The sequence below is a fragment of the Leucopleurus acutus genome (genome assembly GCF_964270905.1).
Source record: "Leucopleurus acutus genome assembly, chromosome: 4".
In the NCBI taxonomy this organism is placed as follows: Eukaryota; Metazoa; Chordata; class Mammalia; order Artiodactyla; family Delphinidae; genus Leucopleurus; species Leucopleurus acutus.
The window spans coordinates 56,650,838-56,671,400 of NC_139146.1; the positions used below are offsets into that span (position 1 = coordinate 56,650,838).

Consider the following 20,563-nt stretch of genomic DNA (forward strand, 5'->3'; position numbering starts at 1 on the left):
CTGTGCTCCGCAACGGGAGAGGCCACAACAGTGAGAGGCCCACGTACCGCAAAAAAAAAAAAAAAAACAAAGCCTCTTTCAATGTTATACAAATAATTTTTATATAACATATCTTTGAAAAGTGTAAAATGGAAATGCTTTGTGAATTTTAACTCAAAATTCAATTATTATAGCATTTGAATTTTCAAAAGCATTACACAAAACTGTATGTACATTAATTATAATGCTTATTGATCTGGTTATAGAAAATTAGGTATGAGCCAGTTCAAGTGAATCTAAATACAAATCGATGTCATCCAGATGTCAGAGCTGAACATATGCTAATCGCTTTCCTCAAAACTTTCTTTTGTCAATTCAGCTGGTGGCATTTGAGGGAGGTGGGGGGCACTATTTCTTTCAGCAGTCCCAAGATTACCTCATTCAGGCTGCTACATTTTGAAAGGAGCTAGGCCCGCAGGGCTCAAACAACAGCAGAGTCATAACCTATAAAACATAAATACTAAGTCATCACAGAGAAACACCCACCTTCTTAATTTCATTTTTCACTAGCGGAACTGGTCCTCCCAGCTCCTGTAGGGGCTTGTTTTGAGGATGTGTCAGGCTCTGAATTACATCCTTGTGATCATCCAGATCTATGAGACATGTAACTAGAACACTACCTTTGGGCTAGGAAGATTATTGGCAGATGTCTTAAAAAAAAAAAACAGTGATTGTGTCTATAGGTGGGCAAGTGTGTGGCAGCACTATTTGTGGTATTACTTAAAATAGTAGCAAAATTAAGACTTGTTTGTGTACATAAACAAAGCAAATGCTTTTGATTTATAGGCATTTTCACTGATGCTACCATTAACCATTAAAGGCTGGAGCATTAATCTTCATTCAGGAATGCATGGCCTCTTACTCCAAAAAGCTCTGAAATCATTGGCTGGCCTTCATGATCCCATTTCTACCTACATTTCTAGTCCATATTTTATACCTTTACCCTGATGTACACTGTAATCTGGACTCCCCATCTTTCTCAATGGCTATAAATAATCTTTCCTGTCCACAGACCTTTGCATTGTTGGGTCTTTCCATCTGGAGAGCACTTTCCCCAGGTCTGTTTGGAAAACTCACAACAATAATAACAGCAAACACATACAGAGGGTTTACTGTGTGTCGGGCACAATGTAAATAAACTTAATAATCTCCACTTTCTTAATTCATCCATACTAAGGAACATAGAGTTAGAAATTATTATTATTCATATTTAATTGATAAAAAATGAGGCTTGGAGGAACCTGAAGTGGCCAAAATCACTCAGAATTGACTGAAGTGTCATGTGCCTTATGTAGTATCTCCTGATTCCTCCCAAGCAAAGCTAGGATTCTCATTCATGTTCAACTCTGAGTTTCTATGATTCCATCTTATCCTTTATGAACTCTTCTATGTCCACAGTGTTTGTTACTCACTAAATGCTGAGCAAATGAATGAATTTTTCAAAAGAAATCATTCATCCTTTTCACCCTTGTATGTACCCTTCCTCTCATCCACACTTTCCTCTACTCTGTTTTTATTCCCCTTAGCTTGTGGCTCTTAACTATTATTAGATTCACAGATGACTTAATAAATTGTATCATAAGAAATCAGTCATTATCTCCCCCTAATTTTAGGACCTGCAATTAAAAACCAAGTAAGTATAAAATAATTAAAAACACAGAAAAAAGATCATTTAAATTTTATAAAATTTATCAAATCTAGTGGTAAGAAAAGAAGCACAGATATACTTATATCTCACATGGAAAGCAGGAAATTCAACCAAAATGTTCCAAAGTTTTGAGGGAAGATTATCAGAGAAACACTTTTTTTACATTACAGGGAAATAAAGGAAATATGCACCATATAAGAAAAGAGTCGTTTACCATACAAGAAAAGAAAGAAATGGAGAAGTAAAATTAGATGAGGAAAAGAGGATAAACCAAGAAAGAAAAGAAAAATCGTTGAGAAAATAGAAACAAAAAGATTTTAGGAAAATGAATAAATTGAAAAGCAATAAAAAATTGAAGGAAAGATATTGAAAACCACGGACACTAAAAGAAATTTAAGAGAATACGAAATAAAACTTGGAGGGGGAAAAAATCAATGCAGGTAGAGAAAAAGGACTTTATTTATGAGTTCATGTTTCCGTTATTCTTAGAAAAGCCTTTGAGGTAAAGTGGCTGGAAAGAGAAACGGGAGTTAAGATACGTTACCTTGTGTACACTATATTTTTCTAGGACTTTTTTTTGTGCAAACAGTGCTTTTGAGAGCAAGATAAGCACTTAAGCATTAACTTGGAGCTATGTACTTAGAACTAAAAGAGTTGTACTTAGAGGGTACAATTGAGCAGACCTTGATGGAATATTAGGATACAAGTCAAAATACCCTCCTCTCCCCACTTTCTACCAAGATAATCTTAGAATTAACCAGTCTGTTAGCCCTGTGAATATAAGGATCATTTTGTTTCTATTTTTCTTTATGTGGAGTGCCTGGAGCATAGAATGAATATTTGCTGAATTAGTCATGGAATTTTAAGAGTTGGTAGAGAGATTATGGTCCAACCAATCAAGTCTTAGATTGTTCATGCATCCCTCAGCAACATCATAAGAATCACTAATCTCTGCTCAAATGATTCCAGTGACAAAAAATCCAGAGGTGGCTCACTTTATTTGAGGACATGTTTAACTTTTCAGCTTTTTCTTATATTTCTTATCAAATTCTGCCTTCCCATATCTTGAATCCATTTATCCTGAATTTTCCCATTGGGAAAACACAAAATAAGTTCTATTCCTTCTCCAAATGAAAGTACTTCCATGACCTAAATTCAGATACTGTATCCTAATGTCTAGCTATATAATGTCTCTCTCTCTCTCTCTCTCTCTCTCTCTCTTTTTCTGGTTTATAGCCCAAGTTTTCCTAACTGTTCTATGTTACTTGATCGCAGATACTTCTAGCATTCTGGTTATTCTCATTTAGTGCAAAATACTTTATCAAAAGAACAAGGAATTCATGATGGGCTCCCTCGGTTTATATGCTTATATTTGTTCAGTATGAAGAACCCAGAAAATCCACTTAAATAACTTCAGGGGGAAAAAAGGAAGTGCAGTTTAAAACTGCATGTAAAAAAAAAAAAAAAAAAAAAAAAACTGCATGTAGCTTTGATCTGAATTTGTACAGAATAAAGGTATGGCTTGGCTAGTATATAGTATAATATATAAATAAAATAAGTTCAAGTATGCAATAAAAATGAATGAAAAAAATGAATGAATTAAAAAATAGTGTTTGATGAAAGTAAAAGAATTTTGTGTCTACTTTTTATTTCTTAATTGAATAAATATTTTAGTTTGAGTTGGTGCCTGATATGAGTTTTTCTTTGAGATGCCCATTCACCGTTCTAACAAATTTGGTACAAAAAAATACATATCCTTACATGGATAATATCAGTGGAAGTAAAAGGAAAACAAAACAAAAGCAGAACAAAACAAAAACTATTTTCTCGGGCTTCCCTGGTGGCGCAGTGGTTGAGAGTCCGCCTGCCGATGCTGGGGACGCGGGTTCGTGTCCTGGTCCGGGAAGATCCCACATGCCGTGGAGCGGCTGGGCCCCGTGAGCCATGGCCGCTGAGCCTGCGCATCCGGAGCCTGTGCTCTGCAACGGGAGAGGCCACAACAGTGAGAGGCCCGTGTACCGCAAAAAAAAAAAAAAAGACAAAAAAACAAAAACAAAAACTATTTTCTCAATGCAAATTATTGACTTTAGTGACGAAATATGTGCTTGCATATAACACTATGTTACATGGAGGTCAAAATAGAGCAAAATAAGATTGAAAGATATATAAAGGCTGCCCTGTCAGATATGGACTTTCCTCAATAAAAGTTACCACAAAGTAAATTCTTCATGTATGTGAACTCTTTCTTAATGCCAAATTGCTACCAATGTCCCTTGGTGAGTCCTATTTATAAGTAGATTATGGCACTCTCTCAAAAGCCGTGCACATCTGCTTTTCAGTGAGTGCCTACACAGAATATATGGCCTTTTCTAGAACTGGGAAATTTAATCAATTTGCTGGCAGAGAATACTTTTTATGCCACACTACTTTTCCCTGACCCTACCCAAGATTTTAATTTTCAATGTGCTTCATATATTATGAACCTATATAATCTTAATGAACGTCTTCCATACGGTTATTATAGTGCTTGACTTTATAGTCTCAAAAGCTCCAGTGCCTACATAAATTCTTTCTCTTTCATACTCAGTGTTTGTAGGCTCCCTCAATTCCCAAAGTAATACCCTTTTTTTTTTTTGCGGTACGCAGGCCTCTCACTGTTGTGACCTCTCCCGTTTCGGAGCACAGGCTCCGGACGCGCAGGCTCAGCAGCTATGGCTCACGGGCTTAGCTGCTCCGCGGCATGTGGGATCTTCCCGGACTGGGGCACGAACCCGTGTCCCCTGCATCGGCAGGTGGACTCTCAACCACTGCGCCACCAGGGAAGCCCAGTAATACCCTTTTTATATTTGGCTATATATGAGTCTTAGGCAATATTCTCAAAATAACAGAAAACCTATATGTGCTTTGTCCATCAGTGCTATAGAAGATGTATATACTATGTGCACATATATAATTTAACATTTTAAAATTTCTTTTAATATTTTAGAAAGATGGGAGTTAAATGCAGGAGGTACAGATTAATCACTTAACATCTCAAAACCTCACTTATTTCACCAAAATGAGGGATTTAACTAAAACTGATCTTTAAAGTAACTTTCAATTTTCTATGGAGTATGGAAGACAAGGAATTTTAGAAATTGGGGGTTTGGTCTAGGTTTTCCAATAAATGATATTTAACCTCCCTGGAGCATGGTTTCCTCATCTGTATAATATGGAAACCAAGGTAGAGCAGGGATGTTATCTTTAGTGATAGCAGGTGTTGAACTATTTTTCTTTCTGGAGTTTTCTCTTGAGAAGGATTCTGAGAACTTCCTTTGACTCTGTGGCATGGATTGCTGTGATCATGTGATCAATTAGCATTTATGTTATAGGCTTCTTACACAATTTCTAAGAAGGCTTCTAATTAAAAAAAAAGTTTATTGATTGTTATCACTTAAGCTGCTATATTTTTTCCTTTTTTGTGTGCTTTTATAAATATGTAAATCCAAGAAAATGTTTGATGTGCTGAGGAAGACAGGTGGAGGAGAGGACAGTCATTTAAAAGATATTTGAAGCACTTTAATGCAGAGAGAGACAAAGGATTTGACTCATTCTTTGTGATTCCTGGAGACAGAATGAATGCTAGCAGGTGTAAATGGTAGAAAATTACTTCCTTATAAGGAAAAAAATGTATTATCTTAAGAAATGCTCAACAAAATCTGCTCCATAGACTAGTCTGTATTCTGAAATCTTTATCACTGAAGATATCAAAGCTTAGGTTGCATGATAATTTCTCAAAGTCATTATTAAAGGGATTCATTCATAAGATAACAAGTTAGACAAAATGGATTCCAACACTAAAGGTCTGTGATTCTATGGTAATCAACAGACATAATAGCGATAATTCTGTACTGGAATCTGGTGACATAATTCTCAAAGATTTCATTGGACTGAGTATTGAGAATTTTTAACATAAGTCGTCTAATTTTTAGCCAATTCTACAGTGTTCTAGTGAAGCTCTTTTATCTTACTAAGACTACCCTTCTGAAGACAAAGTCGCTAATTTTCATTTGTGGAACCATCACTTCTTTTGCATCTGGAGACACAACTCTGTCCTCGTTTTGAATGTTATTTCTCTATTGCAGTGAAACTGACTATAGCAAAGTCGTAATAAAGACAACTTGCAAAAGTAATTTAATGATTGACTGTTTTCAACTTATTAAAGAGTGGAATATAAAGCATTCACATAGAATCATAAATTATTTTATCTGGAAGAAATTGTTTTATCTGAAAATTTGTCATTTTGAAATCTAGTTAATGAAAAGAGTAACTTTTTCAAGGTCATTAAGTTCGTGAGAGAGCTGTGCTCCAGATTTTCTGAATCACAGTCCAGGGGTAACCAAATTTACTGCAGTAGCGTGCTTAAAAGTACAGATCTTGGTGAGTTGACACTTTCTTTTGTGTCCTTGGATTCACTGCTTATCTGGAATCAGCAGAATGAATAGGAAAGCAAACAATTTTATTCATAAGAATCAGAAAAACACTAGGTAATGTAGTCTGGAGGGGCATGGAAGTTGGCATCCTTCTGCAAAGCTTGACATTACAAACATGCTTTGTAATCGACTAACAATTTTTTCCAGAAGTGAAACCAGTCAAAGATATATTCCAACTTAAAATTAGGAGTTGCCTCATATGACCTTATCACCACCACCTTGTGGCTGGGGACACCACAGTATGCAACACCCCCAGAGTTTACAGCAAATAAAGCAGAGCAAGTTACCAAAGATTCCAATCGTAAGCCTTAACAAGACTCAACTATCATTATTTAAGCTTGCCTGTCCACTCTAATCAGGACAACAGGCATCAATTAAATAAATAGAACATCCGATTATAAAGAGAATTGTTAACACAGGCACATTAGCTGCTCGTAATAGGATATTGGCTAATTGACAGGGGGAAAAATGTCCTTAGACACCATAATGCATGTTACTCAGGATTTTAATTCTTTGTGATCTTTGTTACGTGTAATACCATGATAAGCCAATGTGTTCAAGTAATGAAGAAAATGCAGGAAAATATTTTTAAAACAACAAAGAAATGTAGATCTAATTTAGAAGTTATGCCACTTTTGTGAGGATAATGGAAAACTTGGCCATAATGCTAAAGGTTTACTGATTTCTGAATTTATAATTCAGAACAAAAAAATGAGCTTGGTAAGGCTGATGGCTTTCCAGAGGTGTTTTGGATCATTTATTTTAAACGGATTTCCCAATAAAGCGTGATACTATCAATGACTTTTTTCTTATTTCTGAACTGATTATTAAAAAGACATTGTATATTATATGTCTTTAAATATGTGAATTAGGTAGGATTTGAATAGTAAGTATCTTTTAGTATATATCCATAGACATTTTCTTCCAGGGGACTAAAGTTCTAATTTTATCATGGAAATAAATGGAAAGGTAACTTTCAACTAATCCATTAATTTGCTTTATTGCAAACTCTGCTGGATCACTAGGTTAGGGGAAAATATCCAAATAGTTTTCATTTCAATAGGAGTGAGGAATCAAATCACTTGGTGATGTTTTGCAACACTTGCGCTTAAGAAAAATGTGGTTATGCCTCAGAGACTGAAAATATATGCTGAAGTGTGATGATTAGAGGGTAGCTCTATGAGAAAGTAAAGAGAGGGAAGATAGATTAAAAATAGGCAGAACAAAGTACATGTGCATGGAAAGAATAAGTGAAGTAGGAAGTTACAGTTTTTTTTAAATCTGCTTAACTTATAGTTAATTTGTTTGTTGCATGAAAAGACAAGCAGGTGGACTAAGAATGCGGGCAAGTAAGAGTGAGGGAGGAAGGAAATCAATAGTACTGTGCCAGGCCTGCTCAAGAGAGTGCCTTTTTAGATGTCTCATATGGTTAACTGGATCGATAGTCTCTTTTCACTTTTCCAGAATATATGTCAGGGATATATGAGCGTTATGTAAACATAGCAACCTATCAAATACATATCAAAGAATACAGAATCTACTTATGACCAATTAGGTTGCCCTAATAGTGGTATCAGGTTATTATATATCACAAAAGAAATATATCCATGTGTGTGTAAAACTACAATTTATTACTTTTGGATTTAAAGAATAACTTTAGAAAATGAAATATATTTTATGTAACAAAATTCTCCTTTTAACAAGTCTCTTTTAGTTTTAAGAAGAGTTTGGTGTAAGTTATGAGAAAAAAAATCTTCATGTATTTTTGGCCAAGCACTTTAAAGTTCTAATGATATATATATAATTGAATGAAAGAGTCTTTGAATTCTATAGTGCTTTACAATTTTCCCAAGTTCCAGACACATGATTTCATATAATCCTATAATAGCCCTTCCTTTTTCCCCTACCCCTCTATTGCCCCTCCCCCTTCCCTCGCCCCACTATTAACCACTAGTTTGTTCTCTATATCTGTGAATCTGTTTCTTTTCTTTTCTTTTTTTTTTTTTTTTTTGCGATACGCGGGCCTCTCCCGTTGCGGAGCACAGGCTCCGGACACGCAGGCTCAGCGGCCATGGCTCACAGGCCTAGCCGCTCCGCGGCATGTGGGATCTTCCCGGACTGGGGCACGAACCCGTGTCCCCTGTATTGGCAGGCGGACTCTCAACCACTGCGCCACCAGGGAAGCCCCTGTTTCTTTTTTGTTTTATTTATTAGTTTGTTGTATTTTTTAGATTCAACATATAAGTGATATCATATAATATTTGTCTTTCTGTCTATGACTTACTTCACTTAGTATGATAATCTCTAGGTCCATCTGTGTTGCTGCAAATGGCAAAATTTCATTCTTTTTTATGGCTGAGTAATATTCCACTGTATATATGTACCACATCTTCTTTATCCATTCATCTGTTGATGGACACTTAGGTTGCTTCCATACCTTGGCAATTGTAAATAATGTTGCTATGAACATTAGGGTGCATGTATCTTTTCATATAGTGTTTTTGTTCTTTTCAGGTATATACCCAATATTGGAATTGCTGGGTCATATGGTAGTTGTATTTTTAGTTTTTTGAGAAACCTCCATACTGTTTTCCACAGTGGCTGCACCAATTTACCTTCCCACCAATAGTATCTGAGGCTTCCGTTTCTCCATATCCTCACTGACATTTGTTATTTGTGTTTAAAGTTGTAACAATATTTTACCAAATTGGATTAATTCAATCTGGAAGTGAAATGGTTTACAAATGAAATAAATGATTATGGGGCATTGCAGGACTTTAAGGATATAGCTTTTTTTTATGAGAGAATTTTAATCTTTATTTAATTTAATCAACAAAAAGTAGACCAAAATTTTCCTATAATAAACCATTGCTACAATTAAAATAGTGACTGGCAAAAGACAAAAATCAGATTATCTCATTACCAATTTAAGAATAAATTTTTAAGAAAAAAAATGAGTCATGAACAGATAAACCATAAAAGTATTTTACTAAGTTTTAATAATTTTTCCAAACAAAATAATATATTTTTCTTTTAAAGAGTCTAATATATTTGCTAGCCATTTAATTGTAATGTAACCAGTAAATAAATTGAAGAGTAGTTCAAGGAGATATCAATTATTTAAATGTTTGTTACATTTTTGTAATGGTGGGGGAGCCTGCTAATTGTTTCAATAGTGTGAAGCTCAAAGCACTATATTAGCAAAATTAGATGGTTCAGAAAGTTTAAGAAAGTAATGAATCATCTACAGCTTTGTATCAGTATCACTAACATTTTCCAAAAATGTCATTTATTGGACATTCCAGTGATGCTATATGTTTAGCTTTTACCTCCAATTGTAGTTTATTTATGAGATTAAATAATGAGAATGATTATGTTTTTGAATTTTGCTTATAAATTGAGGGGCACTAAAAGGAGCATTTTAGCAATATAAAGATATTTTTAAGGCAAAGATTTATTATAAATAACTGTGAGATTTTGGAGTAGTTTACTACAAGGAAATGTGTGATATAAAAGCACCATTAGTAATTAAAATGATGAATTATTTTCAGGACTCTCATAAAGTCTAAATGTCAAAGATATAAATTATTTTGTCTTATTAGATGAGTTATACATTTTTAGGAAAAAAGTAGAATTAAACATCAGAACTACTAGTTACTGAGCATTTTTGATAAAGGAAAACATAAACTATATTAAGTGTTATGGCGTATACTTTGGCATGGCTGTAGTTTATATGAAAGTATTTTTCTATAGTTTCATGAACATTATAATTATAAGTAAAATGTGTATATTGCTTATTCTTCCAGAAGTCTGATGGCATTAAATTGATGTTCAAGTGTTTGTGGGTTACTTGCCTGCCTAGTACCCTGGCACGTAAGGATTTACTTTGTTGATAATGAAACTTTTAGACTTAAACTGCAAAGTCTAAGTGTCATACACTTAAGACATACACTTAAACTGTAATGTCTTCAATCTATTTTAGTAAGTGGTTATTAACTTATTTCTCTCTTTTACTTTGAATAAATAGTTGAGAGCTTCCATTTTATTTTGCACAAGTCCTAGATGAAAGGGAACATAGATAGACTTAATGAGTGATTGGCTGTCAGGGCAAAGCATTTACACTGAATTGTCAGCTACTAAATATGATAGACAGTCTAACCACTCCATGTTCTATTTCTCACCTGTAAAATAATAACATAGTAACATACGTCAAGCTCCCAATAGCTCATGTAGGCATGATACCCTACGGATGGTGTCAAATAGAAAAGGAGTGGGGAAGGAAGGAAGGAAAGAAGGAAACATTTTCTACTGTTTAATAAATGTGTCAATCCCTCAATGCATTTGGAAATGCTGCATCCAAGTAGAGAGGGCATAGAGTATGGATATAATAGAGAACTTCACAGTTAAAAAAGGAGTTTCTATGTAGGTGGGCTTAGAGAAATGCTCTCAGGAATGAATTGGAAAATGAGAATTGGCAGCAGCTAGGTCATGTAACAGGGAACTATGCAGACCCCAGGAAGCCAGTCAGTTTATTAATGAGCAGAATGCTGCCCTGCACCACTACTTCCTACTGCTAACTGTAGGCAGAACTCCTCGGGCATAGCTACTTTTGGGGGTTAATCTTCTAGAGAACACTTACACAATGGTCACAGTAGAGATCTGGTGAAGAAATTACAGGATAAGTTTCGTGCTGAATATTAGAGGAACAATCTTTACACATGTGATTGCTTATTGCAGGATAAAAGAAGATGAATCAAGTGTAGAAATTGTTGGGCTACAAATAATTTCCAAATAGAGATAAACAGAAAAAATGTAAACATGAGACTGAAAATTATGTGAGAACTGCTCATTCTCAAATAAGAGTTAATTAAAATATCATTTACCTTGTGCATCTTATTTTCTGTCCCAGGATTCTCTGGCTGTTATTGATTGATGAAAATCAACTTTGGCTGCTAAGGGGGCCTCCTTCATTTTTCATGTGAACTTCAGTTATAGTCACATGATTTTTACACAATATAAAATGAGAAAATAGTAGTAAGACTATACATGAGACCAAAAATATCTCTACTGAGTTGAGGGAAAGGGAAATAATATTTATTTTTTAAATGTTTTAATCTGAGTAACCTGAGTTAGATCTCATTTTGAATACAGAAAATTTTAATTAGAGTTCATTCCATTAAAGAGTCTAGGTGACTTAAATATCTGAATTAAGAAAAAAGAAGGCATAGTTGTTATTTTACATTGAAATGAAAATATATGGGTTTATAGATGTTCTAGGCAGACTATTTTCTTTCAACAGATCTTCTCTTGCCATACGAATGCAGTCATTTATTATTTCTTGGGAACATTTATAAAATATTAACTATATTCTTAATAACACTTTTAAAGTATTTCCATTCATATTTTATCTTATTCAAAAATGATTTAAAGTAGCTTATAAAAATGTATTATAAAAACTTGACAACTCGTCATGGTTTTATTATGATTGAAACATATCTAAGTCTACCAAAACCACAGCTCCCCCCTACCTCCTCCACGTATTGTTCTTGTTATTTGAAAGTGTCATCTTGGTGATTGCTCATCACACATGAGTGTTGTCAATTGACATGGACCATGCTTGCATAAAACTTATCTATTGGGTTCTTGACCTGGTACCATCTCATTGTTTTTACTGCCATCTTCTTGCCTCAAACAGAACCAAATCAACTCACCTGTCTTGCAGATATGAATAAGCTGTCTACTGCTGCTTTGTTCAAACAGAACATGCCCATAGGGTGTTATTTCAAATTTTGTTTTAATAACTTTAAAACATTTCCTCTGACATAACTAATCTCCCTCACTCACCTCTCTACCCACAAAGTAATGTTGGTAATCTGCCTTTCCCTTTCCTTAATCAACACTCACATTTATTCAGCGCACCTCTTCTGAGCTTGATATTAGGAACAGCAGAATTCAGTCGAACAAATGCACATTAGTTTATGAACGAATTGAGTTGGTCTCGGAGGAAACTATTTGAGTTGAATTCCTTCTTGTATATGAAAGACTATTAAGGTCCTAAAACAGGGATATCTACAATTTTAAAAATGTTAATAAACAGATGTCTCTGTAATAGATTGAAATTCAGAAAGTATAACTGGCATTGTAATAAGGGAATTATACAGCACCACAGATCTGTATCAAGGGTCATCAGCTACTCTTGCTCACGTTGGACAGCCTAAGGCATTATTTTCTTAAACTATTAGCCCCCCAAATACTAAAAAGCTCTAAGATGTGTGTATGTGTGTGTGCATGTGTTTGTGTACTCACACGTGTGTGTTTCCAGTGGAGGTAGAAAGGTGGTCAGTTAAGTGTAGTCATTCTACATAAGTCATTCGTTCAAGAGCCATGAGATTGATGTGAGAGTCTTGGCTTAATATTAGTATCTATCTCTATAGCTGTTTGATTTGTTCATTATTTCTGCTGAAGTGATAACAGCTCAGCTGGGCTTCCACCATGAAAGTTAGAAGCCTGAAGACTAAGTTGTATTATCATCAGTGTTCTAATCAGCCAAGGTTCTTTTAACAGTTAACATTACAGGTATTTCCCAATAATAGGAAGTTTACAGCTGTTGACAGGGTGAGAAATGCAGAAGAGATATGCCTTGGTCCACTGTTGAAACCATCATATGAAACACAAACCTTGGCTAATGGTAGCTATAATCAGGATGATCTGATAAGGACTGACTCACTGATTCCTCTGGCTTTTGGTCTAAATCTAGTCAATCAAAAATAAGGTTTCCAAGTATAAAATAGCATGCCATATGTTGACTAAGCATATGTTTTGAGGCTTAAAAGTCATCGGAGATTAAATATTCCTTTCTAACTTTGGTAAGGTGCTTTTCCTGGATAATATTATTTTCTCAGTTTTTGTATATATGCTTCCTCAATATTGGGAATCTCTAAATGATGAAATTTTCCCAATTCTTGGTGATTGTTTAAGGCCAAATAATACATTTGCGCTGTTGCAATATAATGCACCTTTAGAAAAATAGTGGTAATTAATTCCATCTAACAATTAATAATAGAGAATACCTTCTTTGTGCTCAATCCTGTGCTAGGTGCTAGAGTGAATTTATAGAATTTAATCTGTTGCTTATATTGTTTTTATCCTTTTTTTTTCTATTTCATTACAAATGGAGTGGCTGGATATTCCTACATTTGTTACACTTCACAGATAGTAAAGTGGTGTATAAATATGTAGTGCCTTTTAGAGTTTATGATACCTGGCAAATCTGAATAGAATGTCAGAAAGGAGAAAAAGAAAAAAACAGCACAACCAAGCAAGCTACCCCTTTTTCTCATTTCCAAAATAATTTTTCAGCTCTAGGAAAATTTTGATGTGAGTTAAAACCTTCCTGAACTTTGTGAACCAGGCTTAATTCAGAAGATCACCCTGAGTCTTATGGATCATGACAGTCTCAGAGAGGCCATATTTTTACATGGATAAACCATTCCAGGACAAATTCTACAATATATTAGACACAAACATATTACCTTTCAGTTTCAAACACTTATGTCTTATCTTGCTCCCTTGATGTATCTTCAATAAATGCATGTATTTTGGCTTTATAAGAAATACTCTATTTTCAACTAACATTAAATGATCTGCATATTATCTTATCCCAATAATGTTGTAAAGCAGAGTCTACCCTGTGCCTCAGAGTTAATTTTCTTTGGGGAACGTCTCATTCACAGCTTTAGTTTGCCATGGGGAAATGACAGGGTGTATTAAGTTCCTTCAGTGGCAATAGTTATATTTATTTGGGGACTTATTGCATTTCACTTTTTATATCTTTGCATATGAAAACCTCACATGTACTTCTTTTCTTACCTCCCTGGGGTAGGCAGAAATGGCAGCAGAAGATGTGGAGTTTCAGAGTTTTGGACAACAAAAGGGCAGTACTGTGAGGACCAGCATATAGTAGACTAAACTGAAATTGTTCAACAAGTATTTTCCCTCACTCAGGCAATTCATGCGGAAGCGCAGGCTCAGCGGCCGTGGCTCACGGGCCCAGCCGCTCCGCGGCATGTGGGATCCTCCCGGACCGGGGCACGAACCCGTGTCCCCTGCATCGGCAGGCGGACTCTCAACCACTGCGCCACCAGGGAAGCCCTTGAGTGCTTAGTTTTTAATTCATAATTATGCCATGGTTTTTCACACAAAAAACTCAAGGCATTCTCCGGAATCCATAAGAAATGAATATATGTTCATTAGCTTACATCCAGTTATTTTAAATACAAAAAGTCTTAGTTTCTGTTGGTTTGTATTTTAATGATTTGCAGTCCTAGTGTGGTATATTTGGTAGGTGGTCTTTAAGATACAGTCATTTATATTCTAATTATATATGAGTTTATGTAGAATAATAAAAAATGATAGGTATTTTTTGCAATGTAAATTTATGTTTGATGATCCTGACTCACAACTGGGAAATGAAGTAATTGGATCAGCAGATATATGAATTGATTAAATAATCTGTATTTCCTTAATTCTAATTATATAGGACGACATCTTTAAAATTAGTGGCTAATTTTTGGGAAAACATAAATTTATTTTTTCAGCCTTTTCAACATGCATTGAATCACTGTTATCAAAATAATTTTATTTTAAATATGTTTGACTAGAATATTTTATCAAGCTTCTGCTTTTTCCTGAAGCTCTTCCCTCTATACATCACATGATATCACATCACCTTTCATCAGTCATGCAAAGCAGAAAATCTTCAAAATTCTAAGCATTTATCCCTCATGAGAGATGTTACCTCATGCTGTTGAATCCTTCCATGCAAATTAGGTTTATTCCTAGTTCTACATCAGCACTGAGAGAAATTAAAGAGAAGAAAGTACAAAACTTGCCAGCTGGAGATAGTCGTGTTAAATATTTTGCCCTTTTGTATTCTTGCATCTGTATACTTCCATCAAAAACAAAATAATCTTTGAAGTTTTGTAGAACTTCAAGAAGAAAAATTTTTAAAGGAGAAACAAAGTAATGTTTCCCTAAATTTAGAAGCAACTACAGCCAGATTATTATGGATAATTTTCATGCAGTACCCAGATAGGATGGCCATCTTCCTCCAAAAGTATTTCTGTGGAGTGAAAGTACATTTTTCTCTTGGAATTTTTCAAGATAATTAATTTTCAGCGCATACAGATGATTTAGTGGATAACCTGTCCTTGTTAAACATATATGCTGTTTCTGACCATCAACATTATAACTCATCAGACTTTTCAAAGCAAGAGCTGTTTAAATCAAAGGATTTTCATTGCAGATCCCTGACTGCTGCTGGCTAGATGTCAGAGCTTGGAAGATACTCTCTAAGTAATTGTAAAGCAGGGTTCTCCAATCAGCATACATTATTGCAGAGCAAGAACTACACTGTCAGAATTTCTATTGAGGTTTTAACCCAGCCATTTGAACTTTGAGTCATACAAATGTAAACGTCTCTACTGGATTAAAGGAATGTTACCTTATTCCTTACATAATGATTTTCAGGACAAAAATACACTATTTTGAGTTCTTGAATTACACACTGAGGATAACTGTCATTGTTTTTGTGATAGGATTTAATATCCATAAAGTGTTTCATGTTAGCCTTCATATGCAGAGTATATAACTCTTAAAGGACAGAAGAAATTGGGGGGCTTTGAATATGAGACTAAAGGAAGAGAAATACATTTGTAGTTTGGTTTGGTTAAGTCTTTTATTTTTTTATTTTGTATTCTTTTTAAGGGAGTGGGAGATGAATTCAGTAAGAAGGGAGATATAGATGTAGATATAAATATAGATAGGTATATGTATATATTTATATATATTTGTTTATATATATATATTTTTGCCTCCAACTTTTAAGAGTAGAAGTAGGAAATCACTAAGGAATCTTCACCAACTTTCACACAAAGTTTTTATATTATTAGTAGCTGAAAAAGAAGGAAAGGCACCCTATGTTGAGATTTGGCCGTGTTACAAATAGGGAGCAAAATGTCCTCTGAGACTATGCATCAGACTACTGTTAAAGCAGAAATAAAAGTTGAGGTTATCAAAATTGCTTTCAAGGACAAAATTCTATTATTCTTGTGAGAGAGCATATTTTAGTAAAAAGAGCATCAGAAAAGGAATCTCCATTTTCACCCTTCTTAGGAAATAAACCAGGCAATCTGTCAGCCTCTGTATCCCTCAATTTCCATATTGTGAAATTATGAAATTGGGCTAAAGATTTTTAAAATTCCATCTGGTTTTAAATTTGATTTTTTTCTATGTGCTGGATGTTTAAAAATTAGCCAATATAAATAAAATGTGGATGTTTCAAGTAAAAACAATTTATTATAAAAATTATAATAATTTAAAAGCTATTTTAAATTCATATAAAGATTGAGGCTAATGAAGAATGTTAAATTACAAGACAGAAAAGCAATGATTAACATTACAAAAAAAATCTAAGTCATAAACATTATTGATTTTTATCCTCCCACTTTTTTGGTTTTGTTTGAATTGTAATTTCAGACTGTACTTTTAAGACTAAACATAAAAGAGCCTAATAGCTAGCAATAGATAGTTCCTAAAATTGGGCCAAATATAATTTCCTGCACATTTATAATCAAGCAATTCTTATAATTCATATTATACTCATCAATAGACAGCTGTTGGCATATGACATCTTTCTGACTTTGCTCTCTGTGTTAAAAATTATAGTTTTTGATTTTGCAAGAAAACCTCACAGGCTGTGATTGGCAGAAAATATGGACAATTGTATAAACCAAAGTACGCTTTATTTTTTTATTTTTTATTTTTTGCTGTACGCGGGCCTCTCACTGTTGTGGCCTCTCCCCTTGCGGAGCACAGGCTCCGGACTCGCAGGCTCAGCGGCCATGGCTCACGGGCCCAGCCACTCCGCGGCATGTGGGATTTTCCCGGACCGGGGCACGAACCCGTGTCCCCTGCATCGGCAGGCGGACTCTCAACCACTGCGCCACCAGGGAAGCCCCAAAGTACACTTTAAACAGTAGAAAACACTGAGTCCTATAGGAGCTGTTAAGATCCTAGAGGTAGTCTTAATATTGTTTCTCTCCTTTATATATATATACAGATATGAGAGAGAGAGAAGAAAATATAAAAATATAAATATATATTTATATAATTTATAAGCACTGATTGATTACACTCAAAGTGAGCCTTTTTACAATGACACTAAAAAAAATACATTAATAAGTATTAGTCTTCAGAACCAAATGATTTGAGTAGCATTCCCAAAACACAAGTATCAAAGAATTCAAGAAAGGAGGCATCCATACCCTCTGAATCCAAAACTTTGGTTTCCAATCTATAGAACTTTCCCCAATGAAAACCCACTGTTGAGACTATTGTTCTGGAATCCAGTACAGTGAACTGGTGCAGTTTATACACAACTTACAGCAGAGCTCATATCACAGCTCTGAGGAGCCTTAGGCTGAGCGCTTGACTCTTGCCCTAGACTGAGAACCCTGTGAGTTTAGGACTGTCACTGTGTCTGCTTCACTCACAACTTAGTGTCTCATATTTAGAAGCTCCAATATATATTCGTGAAATTGAGATAGTTCCTTGATTTTATTAAAAATATGCCCTTAAATCCAAATATCAGACGCAAGGACCCTATTCTCTCTAAGTATCCATTGTCCCTCTTTGACTTTATTTATTTTGCAAATATTTGTTGAATGGACACTGTGTTTCAAGTACCATTTAGCTTTCAGGAAGGAAAAAGATGAACCATACAGAATTCTTGGCCCATACAAATTCAGGATTCAGTGGGAAGAAAATAAACATTGATAATAGAAAAACTGTGATCATGAATGTGTAGAAAGAATTATGGCAGAGTAAAAGAAAAGAGAGGGCAACCCAGCTTTGGGTCAGGGTCAGAGACTTTCTGTTGGGGGAAACACATGAGCAGAATTTCTTTGCTTCTTTTCTACTTTAATCTCCTAAAATAACCCATAAACCCATGCTTCTCACACTTAACCTTCTGCTGACATAATTGTGCATGTGTTTTTTCCACAAAGAAAAATTTACTTTTTTTTAATCAGGGATTTTGAGAAGATAGTTAAGTTCACTTGCCAGTTATTTTGAATCAAGATTTAATAAAGAACTGCTTGACAATGATTAGTTTTTATGTCTCTATGTGAACAAGAATGTCACCTGGACATTAAAATAATTCTTATTAAATGTTGTAAAACTGGAAATGGCTTATAATAGTTTATAGTGACACAGGACAACTCCAAGTTTCTCAAGCATGTATGTGTCTATATACTGTGTGTCCTTTGCCCTATTACAGTTTTTCTCTGTTTTCTTTTCAGACAACCCCTATTCATGCATTAATGTCCACACATATTACCTCTTTCCACAAATTTATGTAACAATTTCAGGATCCTGCATGAAAGGATAATCTCTTCTTCCCTTTATAACATTTGTTATGTATCTCAGTCAGAGAATATTTACTGAGTGCCTGTTTTGTTTAAAGCACTGTGCCAGGAACAAAGAGTCATTTCAGCTCTACAGACAGGGCTGTTTTAGGCCAGAATGCAGAACATAGACTTACTGGTTATTTACGGCCAGTGTCCATTCTGAAAGCCTCAAGCCCTTGCTTTGCCAGTGGTTAAATATTTTGAATGTTGCCCCTACACAACACATAAAGAATCCCTGGGCATTTTAGATGTGACATTCATGTTACTTTCCTTGAAGCTCTACTACTGCACCTAAGAAAGAAGTTTGATTTTGTTTCACTTTTTTTCTCAGAGGTTCCCCAGAGGAGTGTTAATTCCTGTTCTATGAATCCTTCAGGAACTGAAGGACAACATTGGAAAAGCAATTTAGGAAATATGTTGACAAACTCAAATGAAGCAGAGAATTTACTATACTTACAAGACTGATAAAGTGAAAAAAGGAATGATGGAGAAGTGTCCAAATGTGCAAGCTATTGCTTAACTTTTGAGTCATATAGATCCAAGACTGCTTGGGAGGAAAGGAGAAGAAAGGAAGTTAGAGTAAGAGAGAAAGAGAAATAAAGAGAATGCCTGCAGCTGAAAACTCAGGTTGAAATAAATGATTTTAAGGTATCTTGTCTCTCATCAAAGTGTGTGGAACAAAATTTGAAGTGTTTATTCTCTGGTTTTCAATAATAATAGTGGTTAAAATTATGAACATCAGTGTCAGACAGACTCATGTTCAAATCTCATCTGCATTTAGAAGCTGAGTGTTGCAGACACTTTAATGACCTTACTGAGCATCACCTTCCACAGATCATTTTTGCGTGAATTAAAGAGATAACCATTGATTATCAGTCACTTCCTGTGCTTCCTGTGTGTTAGACTTTGCTCTCTGAATTGTGTTAATTAATTATCACAACAATGAATTATCATGAATGAATTATGTGATAATGAATTATCACAACAATCCCATGTCCTCATTTTACACATGAGGAAACTGAGGCTTAGAGTTCTTCACTTTGCCTCACTCACCCATCAGATATTTTCACGCTGGTGGTCAGATTACAGTCTGAACCCCGTGTCCTATGCATACCGCTGTGTCTCGCCTGCTTCCTGCATGCTGTGCCTGGCACGTAGTAATGCTAGATAAGTAGTGTTTTATTAATAACAATTTTGAAATAGACTGATTATGCTCCCAGCATTTTATTGTAAATTACACAGCATAGAAGTGTGATAAAGTAGTAGTTGCTTTCTTCCTGGCACAAATAATATTTCATATGAGTTGAATGATACCTTTTTAATATCAGACTTCTTTTTTCTCCTATTCCTTTTTGGAAGACAAAAAGGAAAACATTGTTTTCTTTACTACTTCTACATAACCCAGGCAATCGATACTGGTTTACAGAACATATTGCTATTAACTAGATTTGTCAGATGGAAGAGGGATTTAGTATATTTTCTACAGCTACAGAGCAATCTATAAAGTGGTGTCTTTGTAGTATCAAGAGCCCAGGTTTTCAGAATCTGTTCTGTGAAGTGGTGAAAGTCTCTTCATCTGCCTAAGCTTCAGGCTTCTCATATGTAAAGTGTAGAGTAAGTTCAAATACAAATTACACTTCTAGCTCTAAGGTCAATAATCCTGTAATTTTGTAGGTAAAGTTCTAGGAAGGAATATTACATGTACTTCAATAGGATAATTCGGGTTATCCAAATATAGAATCATCTACCTTTTAAAGTAATCAGATCCATATCATTAGAAATATGCTAAAGAATTCCCTGCCAGAGGTGATTTAGAAGGTACAAACTGTGTTGAGTTGAAAGGTAAGCTACATTAGTTCTTAAAGACAGTTTGTTTCTGACCCCAAGTTTCTTAACTTGCTTGTATAAGCTAAATGCATATACAGTCAGAGGAACCT

At 34.8% G+C, this 20,563-nt stretch overlaps 1 protein-coding gene across 2 annotated transcripts in view; it reads left to right on the plus strand.

Annotated features, from left to right (window-relative positions):
- Positions 1-20,563, plus strand: part of PCDH7 (protocadherin 7) — a gene marked incomplete at its 3' end in the record, with an annotated part of 405,888 nt that overhangs the window by 217,040 nt on the left and 168,285 nt on the right. The window lies entirely within an intron of this gene.